General features: G+C 41.8%; 2 long non-coding RNA genes across 3 annotated transcripts in view; one reads left to right on the plus strand and one right to left on the minus strand.

Moving 5' to 3' along the window:
* LOC143434433 (uncharacterized) overlaps nucleotides 1-8,679 on the minus strand; it is a 61,020-nt gene extending 52,341 nt beyond the window's left edge. Inside the window, exon 1 of one of the 2 annotated variants that reach the window (XR_013103900.1) lies at nucleotides 8,285-8,679. This is a non-coding gene — a long non-coding RNA (uncharacterized LOC143434433). The remainder of the gene's footprint in view (nucleotides 1-8,284) is intronic. The other variant, XR_013103901.1, reaches the window with a different exon arrangement.
* Nucleotides 5,749-8,959, plus strand: LOC143434434 (uncharacterized). Its single transcript, XR_013103902.1, has 2 exons — nucleotides 5,749-7,691; nucleotides 8,698-8,959. It is a non-coding gene; the product is annotated as an uncharacterized LOC143434434 (long non-coding RNA).
* The last annotated feature ends 1,307 nt before the right edge of the window (nucleotides 8,960-10,266 follow it).

The raw sequence follows: 10,266 nt of genomic DNA on the forward strand, positions 1-10,266 counted from the left end.
GGGAAAGGGCTGGGAACCTGTAGTAAACTAGAAACACACGCAACAGCCTCAAGCTGAAGTCATTTCATTTAGAAATGTATCAAGAACTCTTACTACATCCGCTACTCAGGGAATCACAAAAGAGCCATGATAACAATGAACAAGGGTAGCACGTTGAAACTCTGGGACTTTAAAGGATTCGGGGCACCCTCTGAAAACTGGAGAGGATGGAAGTCAAGCTGCTGCATTCAGAGGTCATTGTCGCCTGGCCACCACACACACATACCAAGAGTTCCCATATATGTACTTATAGTATCCTGTTCTGATTTTCTACAATGAAGATTACAAACTAGAAAAAGCCTCCACATCTCTAAAGACATAGTGGGTAGAATCTTGCGTCACCTCTCCTCAAGCTCTAAACTAGACCCTGAGCTACCAAACAAGACCAGAATAAGGAAGGGGATAGGAAGGAGAAGTCCCAAGGGGTGTGAACCAAAAACAAGAGAGGAGAAGCAGGAAGTCACACTAGGCTGCAGCCCAGCCAAGACTGAAACATTCATTACTACTTCCTGCTACAAGGGAACCTAGAGAGGTGTTGTGTGATGTTTATCACATAGTATTATGTACAAATCCTGTTATGCCATGTACTTTCTTATTAATCCATATAGCGGTTCTCTGAAATACTCTAATTAACACTGTTTTTCAGCAACAAGTTGAACCCTGCCTGCATTCACATTGCTAATGAGGAGCAGAATTCCCTCACAGACCAGGGCATGACCCAGAATCCTCTCTCAACACCATGCAGACTTCCCAAATTTTCTCATGAATCCACGAAGTAGGCTGCAAACCCCTAGCGATTCTGTTCTGAAATGGTTTTGGTTGGCTTTTGTCTTAGTTGAGGTTTCTATGGCTGTGAAGAGATACCAGGACCATGGCAACTCTTATAAAGGAAATCATTTAATCGGGGTTGGCTACAGTTTCAGAGGTTTAGTCCATTATCATCATGGCAGGAAACATGGCAGCATGCAGGCAGACATGGTGCTGGAGAAGAAGCTGAGAGTTCTACATCATGAGTCACAAGCAGCAGAAGTGACTATAGACCACACTGGGCATAAGTTGAGCATATGAGACCTCCAAGCCCACCCCCCACAGTGACATAGTTCCTCCAAGGCCAAACCTACACCAACAAGGCCCCACCTCCTAATAGTGCCACTCCCTATGGGCCAATGGGGGCCATTTTCTTTCAAACCACCACTGTATTATATTTTTTTATTACACTTTATTTATTTAGGGAGAGCCCACACATGACAGGTAAGGGTGAAGGTCAGAGACAACTTGTAAGAGTTGGTTCTCCCTACCATCATGTGGGTCTGAGGCCATTGAACTCAGGTCTTTAGACTTGGTGGCATGCATGTGCTTTCAGTCACTGAGTCATCTCCTAGGCCCCTGAAATGTCTTTTAAAATGTAAAGCCCATTAAAATTTTAGGCGTTCCTAACTGTGCCCTCTCCGAGTTTCCTTATATGATTTACAAGACATTCTACCAGGCTTCCGTAATGTAGGAACTGTACATTGTTGTTGACTTTCTTGTGTTTTGTTTCGTTTTGTTTCCCCAGAGCAATCACCATCTAGGTCCAAACCCAAAACCCACCTATAGGTTCCAGAACTCCATAAGGGGGTTGAGGCAGCAGGAGATGGAGGACCCTATTTGTTCCCGAGACTTGGTGACCTAACACTCCTCATTTAACGTGTGAATACTTCTTAAGGAAGCTTAGTGTTAACAGTAGTAGTGGAAGTAAAACTTTAGTCTGACTCCCCAAACCTACAAAGTCAGCCTCTTGGTTTTGTTCTGATGAAGAGCTATTGATTGTGTAAAACGTTTTAGAGTTTTAGAACATGACCAACCAGAATCCAACTCCCCCATGCTTTTTAGAGTGTGAGGAAGCTTTGAAAGAACACACCCAGCGCCTGACCATTAAGCAGAGCGGTAGGAACTGAGTCAGAGGGTTGTCTGGAGGGAAACCGCATGCCCTGCAGACTTACCTACCTGATGCAAGGGTTCCAACCTCTGCCAGGAGGAAATTGCTTCCATTTCTATGGCCCTTGGGCAAGTACTAGAAAAAAATCTCATTTGTAGCTAACCAAGTTTTCCTGTTTGTACTTGAACACATTTTCTCAGTGTTATTGTTTAATTAAGAAAGAGGCAGGGTTTTTTTTTTTCCTCCTTATTTCCCCCCAGATCTCACAATGACCTATCTGTAAAACAAAAGACTCCCTTTTTAATATTACAGCAACATAAAATTTTCACAAGAAAATTACAAACTGTTTCTGTCTTTATCACAGTAACAGTCACTCCACAAAGGTGCGGCCTGCAAGACCAGCTATGAGGCAGTACTCAGAGGGGCCCAGAATGGCTCCACTTCTGGGGTGGGGGGGAGCTCTCCTGAAACAAGGCCTCCTCCTCCCTCGTTGGGAGTGGTTTATTCTGGAAGTGAAATCAAGTCCTGGGAAGAGAGCACAAAAGAGATAGCAGGTAAGGAACAGAGTTCAAGGTTTCAAAGCTGGTCACTCTGGTCAGCCACGGGAACTGGTACTGCCAGGAAACTCTAGGAGACAGTGTCAAAGGTTACTTGCCTCCAAAGAGGGGAGGAAAAAAAAGGTGGTTATTTTCATTCCACATTATCATTGAGTAAGAAAAGCTTTGAAAGCATTCACTTTCTGAATCTCCCTCCATACTCATGGTACAAGTCATGGACAGAAGAAACAAGGGCAAGTTGTTACAGGTTCCATGCACACACAGAGACTGTTCAGGTGAAGCTGCTATGGCTCAACTCCCAAGACTTCACATTCCAGTAAAGAATGGTGCCCAAGTGTGAATGGGATCCAAGGGAGCCAGTGTTCCACAGTATTCATGATGCCTGCAGACAGAAATTACTCCAGTGGATGGGCAAAACTCCAAATGTTTGAACGTGCACTACATGTTGGGACTGGGTACATGTATCCCAATGGCCTGATCTTGGCTATGTTAAAATAGAGCCACCCTTGTAGAGAAAAACCTGGGCAACATATTTAGAAATTAAATATACAAAGTAAGTTTTGACCCCTGAGACCAACTCGTGAGAATTTATCACGCAGATACTCTCTCAAGATTGGAGATGAAAACCGACATACTGGACATACTGTTTTCCTGAATGAGAACATTGAAAACGCAGGACATAGGCAGAAGTCCAAGGTTTTTTTGCCTGTGGACCTAGCTAAGCAAACTGTGGTGGCGTGGCCAGACAGGAGGATCCAAAGCAGCTATTCAAGACCAACGAGAGGCCTTTAAAATGTGTGTGTGTGTGTGTGTGTGTGTGTGTGTGTGTGTGTGTGTGTGTGTAAATATATCCAAATATATATATATATATATATATATATATATATATATATATATATATAAACTTTATTATTTTTTATTTTAATTTTGGCTACTTTATTTAATTTTTGAACTTGAGGTAGCTTTGAGACATGAGAGAACGCCTGCAAAACACAATTTAATATAATAATCAAGAATTCAGAAGAGAAATAGGAACTTAGGAATTAAGTGGTTCCATACCAATATTGCCTCTTTTAAATAATAAAAAAGAAGGGCTGTATCAAAGCAGAACAAGATTGAGCGAGTCTGGTTTTGGTGACTGGTGAACTAAGCATGCAAGACTTGAACCAACAAATCATCTGAGAGTTGACAAGAGACTTTAAAGTGTATGGAACTCTATCCATGATTAAACTTCATCGTCTGATTGATGGAACTTACATCAATGTAAACTAATAGCTATGACATATACGTACAGAACCTGGTGCAGACCCATGTAGGCTGGGCTTGCTGGTTCAGTCTCTGTGAGCTCAGATCAGAAAGCCTTGTTCTCCTGGTATCCTGCATCCCCTACAATCTTTCTGCTACACCTTCCACACAATTCCCTGAGCTCTGAGGTGACAGATTTGATGGAGTCCTCCCATTTAGAGCTGAATGTTTGAAGGTCTTTCTCCTCTCTCTCTCTTTCTCTCTCCCCCTCTCTCTTTCTCTCTCTTTCTCTGTCTCTCTGTTTCTCTTTCTGTCTGTCTCCCTGTCATATCATACAGTATATATTATATATACTAATGACAAGTAGTGTTTGGTTTTACCCTAGGTATCTGGGCTATCTCATCTCTGGTTCTTGCTTACTCAAGCAGTGTCAGGTATGAGATACTTCTTGTGCAATGGGCCTGAAGTCAAACCAGACATTGGTTGGTTACTCTCACAAGTTCCATGGCACCATTGCCCTAGCATATTTGGCAGGCAGCACAGATTGTATATCAAAGGTTTTCTATCGGAGTTGGTTTCCAAGTTTCTCTTTCAGTCGCCTGTGGAGTACCTTCCCTCACCGAGGAGACTGGAACATAGAGTGAAGGCTCCAGGGGTACCAGATTAACTTCTCCATATCCAGTGAGTTGTGTGGAGGTTGTCCTCAGCAATGGGGCCGGCTGTCAATTTGCAGAAGGCAACACATGATACATTGTCATAGCGACACCCTAAATTCTTTGGGTTTTTTTAATGGGACTCAATTTGGCCAAAAACTCAATTGATTAAAATTGAATCCAGCCACTTGAAGCCTCACCTGGCAACAAGAGATGGCCTCTGAGGCTGTGTATCTCCTGTTGCAAGGAGGCCTCATTAGGATCGCCTTCATAGACTACAGGAAGTTTCCACACACACATACCCCAAAGGTTCCCCCAATCCAGCTATTAGACACAAATGAGAGGCCTTTTTATTTTAAGCATATTTATTTGGAAATGTATCCATAAAATATACATTAAGTTTAAAAATATACAAAATGGCCCCAGAGTTTGGTTCCTTTCGGATTGTGTATCTTCTTTTCGTTGTTTTGTATCTGTCTTTGTTTTTTAAACAGTGTCTAGCTGCTTAACAGTCTGGCCTCACGCTTGCCACAATCTTACAATTTGCTTGATTTGCCAAGAGAAACACAGGAAGAATTGAAAACAGACCTATCCAAGCATGATGGGGATGTGAGAACTAGAACAGAAGACAGCATGTCCTTTGTGTCACCTTGGTTTCATAATTGTATGATTGTCAAACAACCCATCTAGTTGTTAAACGATTTAACTTAAGGCCTGGAGGTGGTGGCACACGCCTTTAATCTTAGCACTTGCAAGACAGAGAGGCAAGTGGATTTCTGAGTTTGAGGCCAGCCTGGTCTACAGAGCCAGTTCCTGGATAGCCAGGGCTACACAAGAAAACTCTGTCTGAAATAAAACAAAACAAATAAACAAAGAAAGAATTTAATTTAAAAAGTCGCCAGTTGCATCTCCCACCTAAGTCTTCTTTTCATTCACACAAAACCTTTGGTTCAGTCTTCCTCCAGTAAATGTCAAAAGGACAGAGGGATCAGAAACAGTCTTCCTCCTGTAATGTAACTTCCAAATTTTTCATCAGAATGGTCTCTCTGCTTCAGGTCTCCCACAAACATTTCAGAGTGCGTTTAAAATACAGTTCTGGGACTAGCAAGGTGACTCGATGGATAAAAGTGCTTGTCATCAAGACTGATTGCCTGAGTTAAAGCTCTGGGACCCACAGGGTGGGAAAGAACTGATTCTCATTGGCCTCCACACCTCTGACCTGTGCTACACGAAAGGACACGGGCAAGAGCACACACATACACACACTAGATAGATGATAGATAGATAGATAGATAGATAGATAGATAGATAGATAGATAGATAGAAAGACAGACACTAAAAGAGTTCATTTAAATAAAACATAATACACTGAACCAAAACTTGAAGTCTGGATTTGATGTAGCCACAGTATAGTGAAATCTGATGGTGACTTCCCTTACACTGGGTGATGTGATCACAAAGCCTGATATTTCACTAGTGTTCTTGGTTTGTTTTTGTTTTGTATTAGATAGTCACATGTTAGCAGAACTTTATCAGGTAAAAATGTCTAAATTTCTTTCAAGTTAGTGTTAAGTCCATTCCCTTGACAACTTGTCCCATCTGCCCACCTCTGCCTCTGTCTACCACCAATACCGCCCAGCCCACCTACATGACTGCCATTAATAAGTGCAAGCTTCAATGCAACCCACAAATGAATAATAACGCCATTACTTTTGCAATAACTAAACAAATCTAAAATATTCTAAAATATATAGTTGACTGTAAAAATATTCACCCTATGCATACTGAGTCTTATCTCGTGGAAATCAAACAATTAGCCTAGAACCTATTCCACAAAAGCATCCTATTAATTCAATTTTCCAAAATATTTGTTATTGAAACATTTCCTGAGTATGATCCCTGTGTCTTTACTTCCAGTTTTGATAGCAAATATAGAGACATTTTATCCATAATCTCCGACTTCTGCTGCAGTATTCTGTAGCCTGGATGAAGCACAGAGATTGTCTAATCTTAAAAGCCTATCCGTGGGGATGATGGTGGGGTGAAGTGGTTCCCTCAGGGTCTAACAACGCAAAATTGGGCTGTGAGTGACTTCTTTTCCCAGCTAAGGGCTTTTTCTGGTCCTTTTGGAAGTAGGTGATTCCACTGAAAACAAATTGGTTGAAAATCAAAGATCAAGAGGGTCAAAAGGGCACAGGTGTCAGAAACAGATATACCCAGCTAAGGAGGACACACCCAGTGGTATGTCTAAGTTGTGCTTACAAAACTGTTAATGATGAAAGATAGTCTTAACCTCCTTTACATTCTCGAGTTAAAATAACATTTACGTTTCTAGTAGATATTTTAGAACTGGTCAACACAAAAACATCCATTATTTCATCACTGCTGGGATATTTCCCCCATATGAAAAAGACTCTGTCAAAACAGATTTAATACAAAAACAGTAATAAAATGGCTTTTTATATAAAAACTGGCTAAATTTAGCAGACAGACATCAGTAACACTCATGTAGAAGGTGACCTGCTTAGATGTAACTTCAAGAGGTTCTACTACGAGGGAGTAGACTGATTGACAACCTCCAACTGCCACACTTTGGAGTGACCCAGATCACTCATGAGCCACATTGTCCCTGAGCTGCCAGCGACAGCGATGGCTGAAGGCTGGAATGAAGCCACCCTCATCTCCTGCAAACCTCCATCGGGCAGCTTCGCCTGTGTTTCCAGATGCCCAGACCAGAGTTTCTCACGACTGCACTGTGATGCAAAATTCCCCCTGTTCAGTTTCCCTCCAGTTTCATTTTTGTGGGTTTAGGACCACCACTGTGAAAAGAAAGCCCCTGCTCATCCTTTGTGGGTGTATCTTGGTGGTAGAGTGTATTCTCGGCATGAGCGAGGTCCCGAGTTCAACTGGAAAAGAAAAAACCCACCAAACTAAACATTCTCACCCTGTCTTACTGTTTGTTTACTTGCTTCTTAGACTTTGCGGTGGTTTGAATAAGAATGGCCCCCTCCCCCTGCCCTGAATGCTCATATATCCGAATGCTTAGTCATCTGGGAGTGGTGTTGCTGGAGAAAGATTAGGGGGCATGGCCTTGTTGGAGGAACTACTTCACTAGGTTGGGTTTTGAGATTTCAAAAGCTCAGTCCAGGCTTACTAGCTTTCTCTTTGTACTGCCTGCAGATCTGGATGTAAAACCCTCAGCCTCTCTTCCAGCACCGTGTCTGCCTGCATGTAATCATCTTCCCTGCCATGATAATAATGGACTAAACCTCTGAAAATGTAAGCTAACCCCAATTAAATGCTTTCTTTTATAAGAATTGTTGTGGCCATGGCGTCTCTTCACAGCAATAGAACCCTAAGGCAGAAGTCCTGGCAAAGCACCCACCAATCACAGAGAGCTTGAATCATACCATTTGTTATACCTGCGTATACCTCTCTGGAGTTAGACTAAGGGTTGTGCGCTAAGATAGTTGCCATGAATAAGAGCCACATAATTCAGTGCATCAGGAGAGCACACCCCTCCCAAGGTCTAATGCCCTACTCAGAGAAGACAAAAGGCCCTCCTCATGACCTAGAGATACTTAGCACCCTTACAGGTAATCAAAAGAAAGTGTTCTAAGTGCTATGAAGCTGACAGTCATGAAGTGGGACAAAAATATAACCCAGAATAAACGAAAGAAGGGACGATGTTTGGATAATTGAAGTTGAAAATAGCTGACTCTGAAGTATGGGCTTTCACAGCTACCAATCTGAAACTGGCAGAGAACGGGGTGGGGGGATGTGTCAGGACACAGTCAAAAGAAGAACCAGTGGTGAACCACACCTTGCCGAACTGTATAAGAGGCTCCAGGGGGGAAAGCAGAGGCCTTTACCTGAGGTGCATGTTGTTCCCTGGGTTCTTCTTGGACGTGATTTTCATGCCTCCTGTGTTAAACATTTATAAAACACGCTTTTCTTGATGGATGTCAGATCATAGCTATAGAACCCAATCTGGTCAGTGTACCCTGAATCGGTCTTCTGCCTTGCTTTCATGCTTTCCCAGATATAATCTATAGTACGTGCCAAACAATTGTGTTTGTTCTGAGAAAGTTCTGGGAAAGGGCTGTTCTGTTAATATTTAATATGTCCTTGTACTGACATTTATTTACATGTTTTTCTGATCAAGTTTTTTGTGAACTCAAACAACCTTCCTTGGATCATCGCTGTCTTTGTTATTTGTGTATAAAGTTACATTGAAACTGAAACCGAAACAAAGCTGTTGACTGCACCAGCCCCTTTCTTTCAGGTCCAGCAGACGGAATCTGCATGGTCTACTGAGAAGTCAACAGGATTGAAGCATCATAAAAACTAAAACATGAACTTACTCAGCCTTAGTAAGACACAAAGGGCCTCAAAGTTGTCTTCAGTGGATATCACAAGGTGCTCTGAGCAGCGTCCTCAAAGAGACAACTAGAGCCCACACTTAGAATCATGTAGCCAGAGTAGAAACCCCTACCCCATCCCCTAGTCTCCAATAACATCTGTGTTCTGCTTTAATAAAAAGGCCAGAGAGCTCACTCACACTGTTACTTCATTGTTAGATTGGCAATGTAGGTGACTCTGATACAGAGAATTAAAGGTCTCCCTCCCCTTACCAATTATCTAAAAGAATGTATGTAAAGAGAGAAAACGAAAATCAACAAGTGTCCGTAAATTAGTAGGGAAATGTGTAAATATGGAAAAATCAAAAGTATATTAAAAGAAATGGATGAGTCGACCCTGCGGGGGGAGGACATATCTAAGTGGGAGATCACACAACATGCTTGAGGATCAGGGTTAAATAAATAATACTGAACCATAGAAAGGGACTAAGATAACTTTTTTTTTTTTTTTAAGATTTGGGAGAAATTAATACAAATGCCCAGCAGTCAAACGAAATTCAACGTAATGGTAAAGTTAAAGCTATGGTTTAGGTTTTAATTACTGTGCCTAAGAGATTCATTTCAAAAAAATGCCTCTAACCTATAAGCCGCTTGCCCACGGACAGATGGTTCCCAAATGTGGCAGTCTATTGTTTATGGAAGATAACAAGCCGAGGGTTATTGCCCCCTAAGCAAGTTTGCTTGATCCAACTGCCCCGATGTGCTTGATCACATGTAGGCAGGAAAGATGTCAAGACATATGTTTCTCCTTGGTGAGATGTGAGGGGGAGGGACACCGGCAGGAGCTAAGTCAGGGCGAATGCTTGCCCCTGATTGGCCTGGTGGGGAAAGATGCAGTCTTACGCCTTTGTCTTTAATAAGCCTCTGAAAAATGTGGTGTGTGGTCATTTTCTGTAAACTCCAAAATGCAGCAGGCCAGAGCCCATTATCCTTGCCAGAATTTAATTAAAGTTTGCCTCAATTTTGGCTCAAAATCATTGTAATGATCTTATTCTTGTAATAATAGTCTGTATCATTGTGAAAACATAAGACATTTTAAAATGTGACCTCTCCACCAAAGAAGATAATGAAAACTTCAATGCAAGCATGTTTCCTGAGCTTACTGAGATTTGAATATGCATGTTAAGAAGAGAGTCAAATTATCAAACTGATCAATACCATACAAAACTTATAAAACATTGAACATAAGTAAAATAATCCATGGACGTGCAAGAACATGAAAGAGCCACTGGCATCTTCGAGGCAGTTCCAGTTTGGGCAGAAATCACTAGAGTATCATCTTAAAGACGTATTTAAGATCCTTAAAGATTTCTTTCTTTCTTTCTTTCTTTCTTTCTTTTCTTTTATTTAATATTTTTTAAAAGTCCAGTCTTTATCTCCTTCCCAATCCACCCTCTGCATGTTCTACATCCCATACCTCCTCCCCATGTCTC

Source organism: Arvicanthis niloticus, chromosome 15 (genome assembly GCF_011762505.2).
Source record: "Arvicanthis niloticus isolate mArvNil1 chromosome 15, mArvNil1.pat.X, whole genome shotgun sequence".
NCBI classification, from domain to species: Eukaryota; Metazoa; Chordata; class Mammalia; order Rodentia; family Muridae; genus Arvicanthis; species Arvicanthis niloticus.